The sequence below is a fragment of the Dioscorea cayenensis genome, chromosome 8 (genome assembly GCF_009730915.1).
Source record: "Dioscorea cayenensis subsp. rotundata cultivar TDr96_F1 chromosome 8, TDr96_F1_v2_PseudoChromosome.rev07_lg8_w22 25.fasta, whole genome shotgun sequence".
Taxonomy (NCBI): Eukaryota; Viridiplantae; Streptophyta; class Magnoliopsida; order Dioscoreales; family Dioscoreaceae; genus Dioscorea; species Dioscorea cayenensis.
Genome location: NC_052478.1, coordinates 12,633,472 through 12,650,971, shown reverse-complemented (window position 1 = coordinate 12,650,971; position 17,500 = coordinate 12,633,472). Strand labels below are relative to the sequence as shown.

The following is a 17,500-nucleotide window of genomic DNA, read 5'->3' as shown; positions in this document are numbered from 1 at the left end:
GTTAAAAATAACTGCATTACTTGATTGACGATAGCTTGCATGTGAAGTTCATTATTTCATGCATTATGTTAATTTAATTTTTTTGTGACATGTTTTACAGGCTATGTATATATGCTATTTAGAAATATATCTGTTTATACGCAAAAAGATGTGTGGTGATGGTGGGAGATATCTTTCCATTTAATTATAAAAAATTGTATGTTAATGATTCAAATTACTTTGGATAATGTTATAATGAGTTTTTTTTTCTTTACACATTCTCACCTTATCCCCCAACCACCAACTTACTATCACTATAAGAAATATAGACTATAGCGGCGGAATAATTTGCCTCAATATGGTTAACATCAGCCACTAAAGACCTTCAGCGGCGGATTATACATTCACCACTAAAACCTTAGTCGCAATAATGTTTGTGGCGGATATGTACAGTTTTAGTGGCGGATAAATCCGCCGCTACAGTGTTCAACCCAGAATAGCATACCTACAACACTAGGCCTTTTTCCAAATACCTAAAACACAATAAATATTTAATTTTACTAATGACTTTCACATGTATAAAACTTAGTATCTACCATTATAACATTCACACATCATTTATAACCACTCCACAACCTTGTATACATAAAATTAATATCATGAACTTTACTATTAACAATAATAAATAATGTCATATGTAAACATAAGTACACATCCTGATAATAACTTATGGCATTAGAGGTAAATAAAGACAGCGTTTCATCACCCTTAAGCACCACCAGATCCATATTGCTTTCCAAAGATGATGAGCTATAGTTTATCATAACCGGAGATCACACCAGTACTGGCAATGGCACGGAGGATATAGCACTGGTATTCTTGAATAGAGATTTTGCTCCCTCTTTCTTCAAGATCTGTGAGAATGCATCCATTGAACTTTTATACTTGACAACCTCTCCGAAGATCATCATCATTCTCCAGCGAACTGTGTCCATAGGGTATAACACAACACTAGCACCACTTGTTATTACCCAACCAAGCACAAAGCTGGCAACAAAGTTATCCTATAAAAATCAAATATGCAGGTAAACACTGAAATCATAAGCAAAAAACTTTTTGAGAATAAATGAAATGAATGTGAATTAGAGTCCTAGTGAGTTTCAAAAGTTAAAACTATTGGCTTCAAAGAGTCACACATTCCGAAATAAAGGCCCCGATAAACGATGATTCCAATAATTGGAACACTGAGACTAGCAATGTCGTCTGGTTGTTGAGTTTTACGGTACACATCAATGAGGCCATGGAAATTCCTTTCACCTCCTCCGCCATTGGCTACTTTTGCATCGTTTGCAAGATGAGTTCGAGCATAATCAAGCTAGTAGACAAAAATTTGTGAAGTAGCCCCTGCTGCAGCTCCAGAAGCCAAATTGCATGTAAACCATTTCCAATACCCATCTCTGTCTTTCTTGAAGTTGAACAATCTCTTGAAGTAGTATTTTAATGCGAAATTCAAAGCCTAGAATGATATATCTTGTTAGTGAAAAGATACTAAACTTTTTGGCTTTACATGGTTTCGTATGATCTCTAAATAGTGCAATTCTCACCTGAGTATGGAAGTATTGAATAACATTTGTTTTATTTCCTCTCTACAATGAAATAAACCCTTCGTCTCTGATCGTACGAGAAAAACAATCAGTAATTCCCTTGTAAGGCTTAGAAAGACGAGGAACAATTTCCACTTAAAGGGAAGTCTCCTCTTTTCCTCATTTCAACATAGCCAAATACTAAGCTTTCTGCTGCTTCTTCAGATAGATGAGGATGAATATGCTTTCTTGCATATATAATGTATGCAGTTAAGGTGGGAAGGTCCAAAACATCATGTACTATGCTCTGAAATGCAGGAACAATTTTAATCAAGCAAATATCTTCACCATACTAAATAAAATGATCTTTCCACTCATTTCTTAGACAAGAAAAGTTCTATTACTAGACAGAAAGAAAAGACTTTTGAAGTATATTTAGTTTGTTTGTATAGCTGTAACATATATAGTAAAAATAACACAAAGCCGCTTAAATCAATCATTTCGCAATTAATATTTCTCATGTTGTATTGATTTCACAAAATTCCAAAGTTAATTAAAGTATTGAAATTACCACTTATGCAGCAGGATAAAGCTACAAACATGCTGATAGACAAATAGAAAGTGAGTAGAAATGGTTCGTACCTCTGGATTTTTGAAGTGAAGTGCAACAATATGTTTAGACAGGCTTCAATTTGTTCATCAGGCTTGTCCAGAATTAAGTAGATAAGATCAAACCTAACAACATAAAGAATTTATCATGAAGTAGAAATGAATCCAAAACGATAATGGCCAACAATTTACTAGTGAAACCACAAAGACGGGCGTACAAAATAACTCTAACTCAAGGAATGGCAAGATGAGTTTATCTCGACAATTTACAGCATAGTACTACCATATCAGATTAATATTTATTTAGCATTTCCATCGCCACCTGGATAGCAGTGTTGGAAGAAGAAAAATATTGTCAATAACAAAAAGCCGAGGGTTGTAGTGGGATCCTCTCGGATTTGCACATGCTAAGACTGATGTCCTTGCATTCAAAGATGTAATAATTCCAACCTTTGTAATTGAAACTGTTTGTTGCTCCACAACCTGCCAGAAAGGAAGCATTTTATATATAAAAATAAGCAACAACAAAATAAAATAAACTGCAGTTATCCCCTTCACAAAACATACTTATTTCGATTATAAGCTTATAAGAACCTGAAAAACTACACACAAAGAAGCAAGAAGAGAGAGCTAAAGTAAAACATGGTCAAATTTAGGAAAATTGATCAGGATCAGGATTAGGTTCGTGAAAACATCATGTTGCATATGCACACACATGCAATATAATGAAAACACATGTTCATCAATGCATTAGGATCAGGTTTTTCATCTTGCAATAAAAGAGCATGAAGAGAAAATATACACCATTGTTGAGCTTGAACACAGTTTTCCAGAGCTTCATATGCTTTACAACACAAAAATCATATAGCTGCAATAATCTGCAGAGAGGAGATGAATTACAAAGTTACTGCATCAAAGACAAAACAATGGAATATTATTAATATTAATAACAATTGGCCCACCAAAACAGAGGCAGGACAACAGACAGTCATTAACTATATACCGGGTGTAATATCACTGCAGAATTTCATTTAAGAAAAGTGAAGAATTGCGGCACTGAATTTGGTCCTCTTGATTGAGAAGGAAAGCAAGAATAGCATAGGATAACCTCAGGATCATACAAATGCAGATGAAACTTTTATTAGTGATGAACCTACCATGTGATTAAATAACCCAGAGTACAGACAAGAGCACTGATTATAAGAAAAAGGATTTACAGAGTTTAAAAAGGCAAAGGAAAGAATAAAAAGGATTCACAGAATTTAAAATGACAAAGGAAAGGATAATAAAGATTTACAGAGTTTAAGAAGATAAAGAAAAGATATGATTAGATTAAAAAGAAAGAAAAGATTAAGAATGAAAATCAAGGAACAAAATTATATTTAACATAAACGTTGTATTCCCCCATGTGTTTTGCTAAAAAAACATGTGAGACAGAACAATAATAAAATCTAACCAATTATCATATTGTATGCACACATCAGATCCTCACCCCTCTAAGAAGCTAGAAAATAATATTAAATGAATAATCAAACAATTTTAATGTGTCCTAAGACTCACACAAACTTACATAATTGCAAATCCAAAATCAAGGATCACTTTTACAAAATTTTAACTTAGTTTTTTTCTGATAAAAGTAGTTGCATCCTGCAGTTACAATAAAACAACCACATTATATCTCCAAATATAATCAAGCCTTTCAAGCCATTCATTTTCATAATCAGCTCATTTTTTTGTATTTTCATACATGTACTTAGGGCAAGGCCTTTGCATATGATATAATAAATGTGCGTCTAACTATGAGGATTTTATGTACTGATATGCAGAAGTTGTTGGGTAAAATAGACACAGAAGGAGATGCCAAAGTTAATTATGCCATTTGGTCTAGAAAATTAATTCAGGAAGGTGAGAATCTACCTATGCCACAATAAAAGACAAGAAAACTTGTTCAATACTTGTACAGCATAAAAGAAACCATAACTCAAAACCTACCCGCAGAGCACCCGCAAAAGCACAAAATGTAGACAAAATGCCTAATAGGAGAAAAAGCCTATGTGTTTTATAATTTATCATGGTAACGATAAAGTTTCTGTAGGTAAAAGACAATTAATCTCTGAGAGTGCATTTTTCCATCCCACCTGATTTTAGTCACCGTTTTCATGCTATTGATATTAACCACATATTTCCACCGCATATATAACTAAATTATTTCAATGCAATATTAGTAAATAGGATTAAAATGAAACATAGATGGTTAACCTTTAAACATGGGCAAGCTGTATCGTCATTACTTGGCAAACAATCCATATATTGTAATAAAAAAATTTAAGTACACAATACAAACTTTTTCTAAACGTAAGAGTGCACTGGTCTTGATGTGGCTACCAAACTATGGACATTAATAAACATAAGATAGAAGAAATATGTGTATGCATCCCCTACTCAAAAGTAGAAAGTTCGAATTCATGGCAGGAGCCAAAAAGAAGAACCACTATTTGCACATTAATAAACAGTATAGGAAAGAAAATTTGATAAATAAAAATATCATAACATGTTTTATTGCATATGTTTTCATATGAAAAAAAATAATACCATAAATGGATTAAAAAAAAACAAATCGAGCAGTTTGTTTGTATCCAAGAAATATGCTAACTTGAAGATAATCATGAGATGTGAATAATGAAAGCTGTGTAGCATAGCTAAAGGATACTAGCATAATGTGCTTTACACTACTATACACAGAGTTTGATGGCATCCATGGCTTCTATCAAGTTCGGCAGTGTCTTTGTTAGTTTATAACTAATAGGTTGATGAGTGATAGAAACTACCAGCAATATTTTTCTTATTTCGGTCGGTTCTACAGAAAGATCTTGCCATCTGAAGCCAGAAGACAACCAGGCATCAGGTGTAGAATATTTATCAAGAACCACTCAAAATCAAGAGCAACATATTCTGAAAGAGAAGCATATATTGCAGAAGCAACCCATCGCCCTTCTCAATGAATATTAAAAGAAATTTAGGAAGAAAAAAGGGATAATGAAGGAAGCCACCCTTCTGAATGAACATGATCCAAATTTTGGTAGCAAAAGAGGTAATGAAGAGAAATAAGATTCTTGATAAACACCCAATATTTGAGAAAATTATTGACCAACCTATCGTTTTTAGTAACAGCAAGAGCTCCAACAACCTCTGCAGACAATGCATATATTGGGTTATATACATGTAGAAAGTACTCATTTCCAATTAAATGATGAGGAATGGATTTAAAAGCACAACCATACCTGAGAATTTCTCATTCTGAGCAACCACAATTGGCGAGCCCTCCAGCTACAAAGAGGAACAAACAACAAGAATATAATGTTATATCAGTGAAGGCGACACGCATCCGGCGGCGGGGGGACTTGTTGAAGTGCGACCACGAGAAGGTGGACACCGTCTGGTCCGGCGAACCAGATTCAAACGCCGCCGGCGATGAAGGACCCTCCATATTTGATCCTGTGGTCCATCCAGTCCCTGTAGCTGCGCTCAAAACCAACCCCATCGCCGCATCCTTCTAAACAAAAACCATATATCCCAATCAAAATACAGCTACAAAATCCATTCAAAAAACATGAGAAAAAGAGAAGGTTAGGATCGAGATCGAGACCTTGGAGAGAGAGGAAATAGAGGATTGCGGCTTGGAGATTGAGATCGGCGGCATCGTCGTTGGGCTTGGAGGAGACCATTTGGGGGAGAAGAAGGAAAGGGAGGAGGAGGGCATGATGGAGGTAGTGGGGGTTTCTATGGCGATCTCGAGAGAGAGAGAGAGAGAGAGAGAGAGAGAGAGAGAAAAGAGAGAAAGGGGTCAGGCTTTTCTCTGGGCGAGGATCGAAACTTTTAAATTAAAGCTAATAAATTGTGTTTAAAGCAACGGATTTTCCAAATCCGCTGGGTACATTGGTCGCTGTAGGCTATATTTGTTGTAGTGTATGTCTTATATATATATATATATATAAATTTAAATTTTAAAGAAATATATTTAATTTTTTTTAAAAAAAATTCTAATATTAAATCCATTATCTATAAGTCGGGATAAAATCTGCCGCCATAATTGCTACCACCAACAAACTTTATGTAACAAATATGTCCACTCAAATATTTCTAAGAATTACCTTTATTGAAACTTTAAGCAACAGATGAATCCACCATTACATCCAAAGCTCAACTAGTATATATATAGTCCTTTTTTGAAGTAAAGAAAATTAAAAAAATTATAGGAAAAAATAAAACAACTAAAATATAACAGTAAAAGCAAAATTAAAAATCTGCAATATTAGAGATTAGAGGAAAAATTAAAATAAAAAATAAAATAATTAAAACAACCTCAAATGCAAATGTAAAACATTACGTAATGTGACATGTGAGACCCTAGAAAGGAAAAAAAATGATTATGTGGTAAAAATAGCAAACAGCTTAAAAAACACTAGAGCACATTAAAAGAAAATCAATGTGAGATCATGGAGAAAAAAATAAATTAATACATAATAAAATAAAATAAAATAAAACAACCAAAATGACAATTTAGTGAGAGATTAGAGCCTTGAGGGAATTGAGAAAATTGAGATAATTTGGTGTGGTATTCGATGGGGAGAAGAGGGTGTATTTATAGATTTGGAAATATATATATATATATATATATAACAGTGGACATACTGGGTCCGCACCGAGTTGATTTGGTGAGTCAAGTATTGAGAGCCGACGGACATAAAAGTGGCCATTGGGCAAGGCTGGTTGCATAACTTAGGACCTAACAAGTCATGTGTTGAACCACGTGGTTGTTAGTTGAGGAAACCTAGACTTGCAACCATACCTGCTATAATGCTATTGGTTCCAAGTTCTTAACTAGAGGTGGGAATGGACCATGTTTCAACAAAGCTAGTGCAAGCAAAAACCCACTAGAAACTTGTAACTAGCCCACTATGCTAGGGATTTCCCAACTAGTAACCAGATGGGTTGATCCCCTTTTATCACTCGGGTTGAACAACCAATCTATCCAACAAGTGGCGCAACCAGAAACAAAACCAAGGGGTGCCAGGTTTAGCCTAAAAAATAAATATAAAAAATTAATTATATTAATCCAAATTTAAGATTATAATAATTACTTTTTAAAAAAGATATAAACATGTACATACCACTGACGAAGTGGAAGTTGAATCCTTCCGCTTTGCATAGTCTAAAATGGAACCAAAATGGCTTCATCATCAATTGTTTCAAACACTTGGCATTCGATATAGCATATCATCAAATCATTCAATCATTCATCTCTTATCTTATTGCACAAATCAGTTTTTATGATATTCATGGCAGAGAAAGATCTTTCAACTAATGTCATTGCTATCGGTGAAATCAAAGCCAATTCATTAAGGCGATAAACCAACGGAAATACCAAATGCTTTTGATTTTTGATTAGTTTTACAGCAAGACTTGCAAGATCATCACATTCAACAAAATCACATGATCTTCTAACATAATGAATGTATGTGTGAAGTTGCTTTTTTAGAAGTTGAAGATCTTGTATAGAAAAATCATCATAAGACATTTTTATAAGGCGAAGTAGCCTGCTGTAACGGTCTAACGGGCCGTTCGGTAGTGGCTCGGTACTACCGAGGTGATCTTGGCCGAGAGGAAGAAGGCCAAAAATATTCTTAAGTATGGAAAATCTCTCGATAGACAAATGCGCGGGAAAACCTGCCGTGACAAGCAGATGTGCTGGAAAACTTGCCTCAGTCAGGTGGCTGAGTAGGCGTGACCGATAACACCGAGAAAAGTTGTCGTAATCGAGGAAAGCCTTGCAGTGTGACCGAGAACGCCGAGAAAGCTTACTATAGGCAAGTTGGCCATGCAAATATGACCGAGAAAACCTGTCGCTATTGGGTGAGCTCGCAGGTATGACCAAGAAACGTGGGTGCGTGCGCATGGGCTAGCTGCCATGTGTGCATAATCGAGGGACGTGCGGGGAGTGCTCACGCGTGGCCAATGAACGTGGGCATGATGGGCGGTTCCTCCAACCATCCTCTATGGTGAGGGAGAACATGGGCACTTAAAATGGGCAAGTGGCCTTGACCAAGGGCTGGAACGGTTGCCATGAGTGGTTGCGAGAGCGTGGCGCATGTTCTTTTTGACGAGTTTAGCGGGAACGGTTGGAGAAGGTGGTTCCTCATCCATGACCATGTAAGGGTTGCTTCCTTATCCTTGACCATGTATTGGGTGGTTCCTCTTCTCATAACCATGTAGTGGGCGGTTCCTCATTCATGATCATGGAGTGGGCGGTTCCTCATCACATGACCAAGTAATGGGCGGTTTTGGTAACCGCCATGTCCCATGTAGTGGGCAGTTTTAGTCTCTTGGTAGCTTAGATAAATAGGCCTTGGATTTTGGTAAACGCTTCTTGAAAGTATCACATTTTTTTCCTTGTTGTTTTTTGGGGAAGTTATATCCAGTTTGTTGACATGGGCCTTTCAATAAATACGATTTTTGAACTTCATATCTAATACCCACATCATACTCTTCAATTGGTTGGTGAATTCCAGGATCAAGAATGATATCATTTGGATTGAACTCAACGCGAGTTCTCTTTTGTGCTCTAGTGCTAGCTTCAGAAGAAACATTTGTTCCCGATTCACAACTTTTTGGTTTAGGTTTAAAAACCTCTCCATATCTATATATATATATATAAATTAATTCAACAAGCAATTTAAACCTAAAGTAACAAATAATATATTTAAAAAACAACTAAACTCAATTAAAACCATAAGTAAGAAATGACATAATTAATAAAATCAAAAAACCTAAAATTTATTTATAAAAAAAAAAAAACTTACCTGAACAGCAATGGTGGAGTCAACAATAGGACGGAGAAAGCTGTGATTCTAGTAAATTTAATGATGGTGGGTTTGGTGGCTTCAAGCTTGCGTTCACTAGGCTAAAAAAACAATTGAGATTAATTAATCCACAATATCAGCATCAACCAATCAATTAAGAACATCAATTTATAACCAAGCAATAAGAATAAACTTATTTTACACATTCGAAGATTCAAAGACAATTCCCAACATGGCAACATCAACATGATTTGTACAAATGCATTTCCAAATTCCTAATTTCCAATCGCAAGAATTCCAGCTCTTTTGAAACCAAAATGTGTGTATATATATATAATATACAAAGGAAAAAACCCAAACTAACTGTACAAAATCTTAAAAATTCTCAAATTCAGAACTCCGGACCATGTGGCAGATCTCAGTTCTAAATTTATAATAATAAGTTATACATATGATATGGATAAGAGCAACGATATATGCACCAAATTCAATTTCCTGAATTCGGTGCACGAATGACGTGGCAGCCATTTTTTTTATAAATAAAATAATAAGTAAAGCAATGTTATAGTAAAGTCATCTTGCCCCACGTGACAGCCATTTTTTTCTTTTTTTAATAAAATAATTAGTAAATTAATGTTATCTCTTTTAAAGAGAGTAGTTGGTCTACAACAGGTTCCATGGCTTCTTTTGCCAATGTTGCCGCAGCCAAGGTCGCCGATCTTCGTGTTTCCAACTGCGGTGGTTGCTCTCCTCTCTCCTCTCTCTCTCTCTCTCTCTTCCCCTCTTCTCCTTTTTTCCCATCCACCGATGATGAGTTAGCGCACCTTTCCCCGCTGCGTTCCCTCGCGGCCGAAGATGATGGTAGGGTCGGGTTACTCGCCTCTCACCCCACTTTATTCTTCCCTCGTAGCCGAAAACAATGGCAGGGTCGGGCAACTCGGAAATTTGAATCTCAATTTTTACAAACATGGCGTGGGGTGTGATTAGCATCATAAATTTCTTAATAGCTAGTTCATGTCAAATGGAAATTGATTTTTTTCCCTTGAATTTGTTATTCAGTTTTTTAATTTTAGAATCTACTGTTTTATTTTTGTGTTAAAGGTGCTTATTTTGTATGTTAATCTGAATTCATTCTCACATTGAATTTTATTAGAGCAGCAAACATAGTTTTGATGGATTGATTGTTATCTTTATGTGTGTCTGTGTGTAAATGTGGCAGGGGATTAATTGGATTCATGAAGAGATGCAAGCTGATTGTTGTGGAAGAGAAATGAGGCTTATGGATGAGTTCAATCTGATATTCACCAATTTATTTCAGATTTTGTATAGATTCTGAAATTTCAGTATGTATCATTTTTTGAGTAATATATTCTGAAATTTCAGTATGCAAGCTGATTTTGTATGGATGAGTTCAATCAGGCTTTGGAAGAGAAATGAGGCATCATGTTTTGAGTAATATATTCTAAAATTTCAGTATGTATCATTTTAAAGGATCTTAGGCTTCATATATTCTTCAGGTTTAGGCTTTATATAACCTGGAAAATATATTCACACCCAAAAATCTTGATTCTGTAGTATCATTCTAGTATATCAGAATAACACATTTTCCAGCCATCATCAAAACCCTAGAATTTATATCACAAAAACAACCTAATAAACCACATAAACATATTGCAAACCACAATTGAGTGATATATATACAAAACCATAACAAACAACTTAATAAACAACAGAATATATATTAGAAAACCACAATTGAGTGATATCAAAACCACTCAAATTTCACAAAAACAACATAATATACCACGGAATATATATCACAAAGAACTACAACAAATTGGAAAAAAAATTACAACAAACAAAATACAACAAACTGAAACAAACTACAACAAATTGAGTGATATATCACCAAAACAACTTCAATGCTTCCACTAAACAACCAATTGGAACCGGCAGCTTCCTATTTCAGATTTTAATGAAATTTTGAAGCATGAATTCAATAGCATTACAAATGCCTTCAGCATCCCTGAAATACAAATTTCAACATGCGTCACCACACAATAAAAAAAACCTAAAAAAATGGATATACTTATAATCATAACCATTTATTTTTCAACCATGAAATGTATATTACCTTGGAAGAAAAATCATTGCCAATAGTTTGCATTGTGGAGCTATCAACATGCATATTTGGCATATGAGGGAGGGAATTCGAATTGACCTAAGAGGAAAGAATTTTATATTAAAATTTTATGCAAGATCATAAAAAATATAAATATTAATTGACATAACATTACCACACTTTCTTGAGTACAAAGTTCTGCTTGTGTTTCATTATGAGTTTGAACATTACCCTTCGTTTGAGATTTATGAAATAATTAACATTATTTAGATAGAAAATAAAATTGAAAATAAAATGATATTAAAAATGAATACCTTTTTTTATTTCTAGTAATAATTTCTTCAACTTTTGACTTCTTTCTTTTGGATGGTGGCCGGCCCTTGCTACGCACCTTTAAAGGTGTTAGGAGCTTCGCGGTTGAAGACATCGTTTGATGTTGCTCATGATCTTCATTTAAAAGCATCGGGGATATAACTTGATTAGAACTAGTCTCCCAACAATTATCCATGAGCTTCTCCATTGCCTCATCCATGGTTTTCATCAAGAATAAATATTTTTCAGTAGAAGATACTGCAATTTCAACAATTTTAGCAAAATGAGAATTTAATTTTTTGTAGCGCACACTTTGTTCACTAGTGTGTGTGTCATCATAACAATTCATCACATATGTATGCCTGCGTTTGATATCCTTTCTCCATCGAGGTAAAATATAATGAGATGGAATCTCTTTCACATTCCTCTCAATAAGAAGTTTGCATATATATGCCTACAAAAAATCCTCTGAACTCAAATAAACGACATGAGCATTTGATGTCAAACTCATCCTCATTGTGATAAACAGTAAACACAACTTGCCTTCTGAATCTGCCATCTTTCCCTTTAAATATGTATGTCACTTGAAATGTATGTATTGGCCCATTTGAGTTGATAAGTGCTAGATTGCAAAATAACATTCCTCTCAACTCATCTTGAAATAACTTAAAAATTTAATTTGTATAAGCTTCATGTAGTTACTTCTCAAAATGACAATCAGTTAGCAATGAGAAATTTGAGCTAAAAGAAGCAAAATCAGCCTTGTTTTCCTTCTCAATTTTGCTTTTCAATGCATTATCATATTGCTCCATAAATTATTTTAGAGATGTCGTTGGACCAACATAGCCATCAAAAAAAGCATTTATGCTCTCACTTCTTTGAGTTGTAGACATTCCTGCCCAAAAAACTCCTTTAACATATATTGGTGCCCAACGCTGACGATTTATATACAAAAAATTCATCCATTCATTCTTTTCAATATTATAATCTTTTATCATCTTCAACCAAGTGTCTTCAAATTCTTGCACATCTATTGCCTCATAAACAATGCTCTTTAAAATCTTTTTTATTGCTTTATAGTGAGTTAGTCCTCCAAGCTTCTCAGGAATTTTTTTCATAATATGCCAAAGACAAAGGCGATGATGAGAATTAGGAAAAACCATCCTAATTGCACCTTGAATAGCCATGCATTGATCTGTAATTATCGCCTTTGGGGCCTTCCCCGACATGCATTCCAACCAAGTTTTGAACAACCAAATATAGCTTTCGGTATCCTCCTTTGACAATAAACCACATCCAAATAATGTTGTTTGCCCATGATGATTTACTCCAACAAAAGGAGCAAAGGGCATATCATACTTATTTGTTAAGTATGTTGTGTCAAAAGAGATAACATCATCAAAAGATTCATAAGCTGCTCTAGACCTTGCATCAGACCAAAACACATTTCTTAATCTGCCATTATCATCCATATCAACCAAGTAAAAAAAATTTGAATGTCTCCTTTGCATGCGAGAGAAATAAATCCCAAGCGCCTCAGCATCCCCAACACCAAGCCTGATTTGCCTTGCTTTCGCAATATAGTTCCGACAATCTCTTTCTATATATGCCAAATTCTCGTACCCACCACTTTCAACAGCTAAAGACTGAAAATTTTTACTCAAACTTATACCTGCTTGATCATTTAGTTCATGTCTTCTCTTCACATACACATCCATTTTTTTATTGCATTTTTGAAATCTAGATTTCTGTGGACTGAGTGCATGATTGTGCTCTAAATGGACCTGAGATATAGTATACCTTCCATCATTGCCAACAATAACATTATGCAAGTGAAGGAATTTTGTGATGAAGATATTCTTCTTTTGCCACCCTTTACACATGCAAGTGTGTAATAATTTAACTTTCCATCCTCTCCGGATTTTGTTGTTCTTTTGGTAATACCAAACCCTTCATGCCGAGCATATTCAACATAAAAATTATACACTTCTTCTTCTGAGTCAAGCGTCATGCCAGCCTTGGGAATAACTGTTTCACATATTGAATCTTCAAGGTGTACCATTTTTTCCTTTTCTTTATTTAATATTTCAAAACTAGAAGACCCTTCTATCCCATTCTTGCTTGGGTTAGAAGACCCAAGCTCAAATTCTGCCTCTGCCATATTTAACCAAACACCACTTTGGATTACGTGCCTATGCAAACCAAATATTTGATGAGATCCAAAAAATAATAATCATATACATGAATTATTTTGTGATGAAGATAATGGCTGTCACGTGGGGCAAATGGCTGTCACGTGGGGCAAGATGACCTTACTATAACATTACTTTACTTATTATTTTATTAAAAAAAAAGTGGCTGCCACGTCATTCGTGCACCGAATTCGGGAAATTGAATTCGGTGCGTATATCGTTGCCCTATGGATAATGGATTCAAAGTTCACACATGAAATTCTCCATAATTAACCACCATTTACAAAATTAATATGAAACCATAAATCCAAAAAACCTATAGAGTACATTCTGTACAGATAAAAATCTAATGCATCTATACAAAAAAAAAGAAAAAAGAAAAATCATTAGAAACACCCCTTTCCCTTGTAAACTCCATGGACCATGATCCAACCCGAACCAGCCTGAATTTAATAAAAAAAATTCCAAAAATTCCATGAATACATACACTCATGAGTCTTGACTCGTTAATTACTCCATTCAATAATTCAACCAATCCCAAACACTGCGAGTCTACAAGACTACAACATTAGTGTTTAATCACTAATCAGAAGATTCAGATTTCGGAACAAATATCATCGAGAATAAAAAAGGAATGAGATTAGAGTGCATTAGAGCAAGAATGGAGGTTTGGGAGTACCTAAGGCAGTCTTCCACAGTTCGACTAGATGAGGATGATGGCGGATCACTGGATCAGCAGATCACAAAACTAAAAAGGTCAAACTAACTGGGATGTCTAAGTTCATGGCTTAAGTCAACCCACTAAATTAATTAATTGAAAAGCACTATTTGATCGGATGCTCAACAGTTAACACTAACAGCTCAAGCTTTGTCAAGGGGGTGCTCACCCACTAAATTAATTACTTTGCCAAGGGGATGCTCAAGCTGTCAAGAACCCAAATTAAAAATTATAAATTAAGAGGAACTTAGGTGCTAAGGGGATGCTCAAGCACCCCTTTGCTCCCATTCCTCCACCACTGGATCCAACCCCACAAGCTACCAAGACCTTTAAGGGCCTAGCCCAACATAGAGGTGTAAAATGACCATGCTGGCCTTGAGCACGGTACTGTCTCGCACGAGTTAGGTTGTGCCCAGTTTGGGCATGATGCTAAAATATTGTACCTATAGGACCGTGCTAGGCCACAAACCTATGGCTTGAGTGCTGGTATTACCTATAACTACTCTCGCCCATGTCAGCCCAAGTATGCTAGCCAACATAGCACTAGGGATGACACAACACAGTCCAAATAGTCTGCTAAATGACGGGGGTAGCCTGTTAGTGTTTTTTTAAAACCATTCAAATAGATAAAATGCCACTTTTAGCCTTTTCAATAACTATACAATGACTATTTTTAATGGTGCTTTAGTTCTTAAGGATACAATAACTTTTTTGCCCTTCCCAACAACAATAAATGGCTAGTTTAAGAGGGTATTTTGGGAGTAAAAAAAAACTATAAATACCCCAAACACTAAGATTTTCTCCACACCAAATTATTTATTCTACTATAATTCTCAAATAATCAAACCCTCTTATCTCTTAATCTCTTAATCTCTTCAAGTTCAAAATTTAAAACTTGCAAGATCTGGTTCAAATTCTTCATCAATTCCTTAATTGCATTAAAAAAAACTAGCTATTCAATTTACATCTTAAATTAATTTTAAAGTAGTTGAGGTAATCCTAAACCTTTTATTTTAGTTTCTCATAATGACAAGTCATCCCAATTTTCTTTCCAATAATTCACCATTTTAATTTTATGAAAATACCCCTCACAAGTTTTGTTGATTCTGATGTTGAGCCTGTTACTGAATCACCTAATAGGGACCATCTAATAGCATATCTAAGACAAGCACAAGAAAATGAACTTCAGAGGTATGATAATTTTATGAAATTATTGAATTTCTGAATGAAGTGACTTTCGCGGTTTGGGAAAAATGTAAAAAGTATTTTTCTCGTCAAACTTCTTGACAAAGACGGGCCATTTGAAAAGGCATGCCGACAACAAGCCCCAAATCAACATGATCCTACCCAAACACAAATTAGGTTTTCAAATTCGAGTATTGGAAGTTTTGTTTTTTACAATGAAAATACAAGAAAATAAATTTCAAAAATCTGTTATTCAAGTTGAACAACCTTTTTATTTTTCCAAAAATCCCTCATTTGTAAAAATGGTTCATAGAGGTTTTAATCCGAATTTTAAATACTTTTCAAGGACAATTATGAGAATATATTGTCTTACTATTTATGAAGAATATAAAGGGAAAAAAATTTGAAAATTTTAAATGTTCTTTTAAAATTGTTCTAACTTCTGATATTTGGTATTCTCAAAATAATTCAGATTATCTTTGTGTTACTGCTCACTATATTGATATTAATTGGATTTTATAAAATCGTATTTTGAGTTTTATTGGATTAAAATACTGACATACCGCAAGTAATAGTGTGGGCTACATCATGCTCACTATTGAGTACAAAATTGAAAAATTTATATTTTCAATTACTTTAGATAAGTCTTCGCCAAAAAATGGTGCCGATGAAATTTTAAAATTTTAATTAAATCCGATGTTTTCAGCGAAATTTTTTATGTTCATTGTTTATGACGTATTATAATTTTATGTGTTAAAGTGGTATAAAAATAATTTATTCTCATCTTCGTAGAGTTAGAAATGCTATTTATATGAAAAAATTCTTCAATTCAAAGGCATAAATTTAAAAGATATTGTAATCAAATGAGAAAAAAAGTAAGAAATGTGGTTCTGTTGTTGATCATAAGTGGAATTCAACTTATGCAATGTTGGATTGTGCTAAATATTTTCCCAAAGATGGAATTAGTGATGCAATGTGGAATTCAACTTCAGCGAACAATATATTGCAATAAGTATTTTCCCAAAGTTGAAATTACTAATTATGATTGGGAAATTAGCTATATGATAAAGGAGTTTTTGAAGATTTTAAATACCGCGATTAATTGTTTTCCCAGTGTTTATTATCCTCCTACTTTTATCACTCTTAATCAATTATATTCTATTATTGAATTTTTTTCCCCAAAATATAGACATGATACTAATTTTACTCCCATTATTGCTCCTATGGAAATAAAATTTAAAAACTATTTTGGAAAAATTGATCCTCTTCCCATTTTATCAATGATTTTTGATCCACGTTTTAATTTTGTAGCACTTTTGTTTAATTGATTATTAAGATGAAACATGGAACTTGATCATTCTTCTTATAAATATAATTATCGTTGTTTGCTTTATGAAATGTATAATGAATATAATGCAATGTATGGAAATAGATGAACTTCTAATTTAGCTACAAATATTGAAAATCCTTCTTCATCTTCCAAACATAAATCTATGGCCTATCATATATGATAAGAAGATAATTTGCAAGTGGTGCTCCTCCTCCTCCTCCTCCTTCTTCTTCTAGTACTAGTTGTTTGCATGAATTAAAACTTTTTTTAGATAAAAACTTTAATGATTTTCTTACTTTTGAAATAACTAATAATTTTAATATTTTTTATGCTGGAAAGCATAAGAACATATTTATCTTGTGATAGCCGCCATGGCATGTCATCTACTAACTCTACCGATGTCTATAGTAGCATGGGAGTCTTGTTTTAGTGCAAGAGAAAAGGCATTCGATGATATGAGGAGCCAAACGAACCAAACAACAGTGCAAATGTGCATATGTTTGAAGAATTGGTTGGAACCGGGAGTGATACTTGAGAGAGCCCTAAACCAACCTATCATTCAACAAATATTGATGAAGAAACAGACTAAAAAGAAAATATTTGTAAAAAT

At 34.2% G+C, this 17,500-nt stretch overlaps 1 long non-coding RNA gene and 2 pseudogenes across 2 annotated transcripts; all 3 read right to left on the bottom strand.

Moving 5' to 3' along the window:
* Positions 1-682: 682 nt before the first annotated feature.
* Positions 683-2,446, bottom strand: LOC120267288 (annotated as a pseudogene).
* Positions 2,447-2,650: 204 nt separating this feature from the next.
* LOC120266547 lies at positions 2,651-6,009 on the bottom strand. Of its 2 annotated transcripts, none has more exons than XR_005538199.1 (4): positions 5,818-6,009; positions 5,453-5,724; positions 5,324-5,360; positions 2,651-3,049 (listed from the first exon to the last, which is right to left on the bottom strand). It is a non-coding gene; the product is annotated as an uncharacterized LOC120266547 (long non-coding RNA). The 2 variants fall into 2 exon arrangements; XR_005538200.1 differs by lacking the exon at positions 2,651-3,049 and adding an exon at positions 4,701-5,048.
* A 5,039-nt stretch (positions 6,010-11,048) lies between these two features.
* LOC120267287 lies at positions 11,049-13,626 on the bottom strand (annotated as a pseudogene).
* Positions 13,627-17,500: the final 3,874 nt, after the last annotated feature.